This window comes from Garra rufa, chromosome 9 (genome assembly GCF_049309525.1).
Source record: "Garra rufa chromosome 9, GarRuf1.0, whole genome shotgun sequence".
In the NCBI taxonomy this organism is placed as follows: Eukaryota; Metazoa; Chordata; class Actinopteri; order Cypriniformes; family Cyprinidae; genus Garra; species Garra rufa.
This window is the reverse complement of record NC_133369.1, coordinates 23,610,140-23,612,124: the sequence shown is the minus strand read 5'-3', so window position 1 is coordinate 23,612,124 and position 1,985 is coordinate 23,610,140.

Genomic DNA, 1,985 nt, shown 5'->3' with positions numbered 1-1,985 from the left:
TATGCCTCTTACAAAGGCTTGTGTTTTGTTTTCTTCTTATGTCTCTAAAGTCTAGACCCATAAATGGTTTTTGGTTCTTTACAAGCTGTGTCAAGTGATATTTAACTAGTTGTCTCTAACCACTCCAAGTTGAACCTGTCTTGTCACAAACGAGGCTAATATCACTTGACCCGGTTTACCCTCTCTCTCCTTAAGCGTCTAAAGAGGCGGGGGAAGGTCACGGAGAGGGGATTCCCCGTGACGGCAAAGCAGCAGAACTAAAAGCGACTTTCCCTCCGCGCGTGCACCGTTTCCATGCCTAAGCCCCGAGGTCTTGCGCCGCGGAACATGTTCCCCACAACTACAGACCACCTGATGTACTACCGGACTTCTTGAAGCGGAGAAATGAACAAAATATGAACGTACGTTTGTATTTTGGCACACATATCACAAGCTCGCTCCAAAATGGAAGGATATTTATCCAGGCATTACTTTCAGATATGGACCCTGGTGCCTGTGCCTTATTTACAACTTCTTTGAAACAGCTTTTCATGAGCTGTGGAAGAAACAAAGACCCGTAACTACCGTCTATTATTGCTACCTAATGCTGTAGCGATATTTTGTTGCGAGACTCGGCTAAGTACTGGTTGTTTTTCAACCACACTCGGTCTACGACATCATTTTGCACAACAACCGAAACCTGTTTAGTGTCCTCGGGACGTCCACATACTATCCTTAATACTATCCTGCTTTTCCAGAGAGTCGAGAGAGTCGAGCGAGTTAAACAACATGGTTAAAATGGAGAAACCTGCGAAAAAAGCTTCATTCTGAGCCAACGGACGAAATTACCAGAGGCTACCGGTTCTCTACTTTCTCCCATTACAGTATGGGGATATCATAAGGTTGTTCCCTGGTAAGAGGTAACGGGGACACGCTTCCGCTAAAAATACCTGTCTACGACTATATTTGGATTGGCTGGAACACAATCAAATGTCTAAAATAAACGGACCCGCCCCGGCGCAATGAATGAAGGATCTGCTATCTCACACCGCCGGGCCGCCCGCTGCTAAATTTAGTAACATCGCTTGCGTCAATCACGCGCCTCAGTGCGTCAAGCCCTCACCCCGCCTCCGAGAGCTGATCATTGGCCAGAATTAGAACGTGGCCAAGAAATTACGCGTCTTGTGATTGGCTGTTGTTGATATTTTTTTGTACTATGGGGTACGCGAGCTAAATGTAATACTTTGTTTAGTGTGCACGGCGGAAGCAAAGTGCGGATTTAAAGCCATTCAAGTCCCCATCTTTATAATTTACATTTGATCATTTTATGTTATTTCATTCTTTCATAATGACTTTCTGCCTTCTTTTTGCTACTCTTCCTGTTCAATGTAAGCTTGCACACCAGTCTTTATTTTAGGTAAACATTCACAAGCACACCTTCTACACATTTTAATAAACGTTTATAACCACAAAATAGGTTTAATATCTTTATATTTTCTCATTGTTATTATTATGTTCCTCTACATATACATATACAAAGCTTTGGCAATATTGTGTTTTTTTACAGTCATGCCAATAAAGCAATTTTGAATTTGAATTTGAGTATTTCATATAGAGAAAATCACACTTGTGTGTATTATGCACTTATCAGTTATATTGTTTTATAATAAAATATTTAAAATAGTGTGGAATTATTCTAACACGAGTTACATTTATTGCCTAATTTTCTTCTAACGAGCAGTCGACGATTTAACACATGCCCTACCGCGCGATTTCAGGCATCTTCTGCCAAAGAGTCAGAAGATCAACCCTCCCTCTTTCTCTCTCTCTCCTGGCATGGACTGTACGGCTTATGTGTATACTGTACCAGCGAGGCCGGGGAGCTACAGTGCTCGACGTCACCTCTCCCATGGCGTCACATTGACGTCACGCATTCCAGGCTTGCTATGTAGAAAGCAGGGGCAGATAAATGTGCTATTAGACTTTCTCTCGCTCAGCGCGCCACA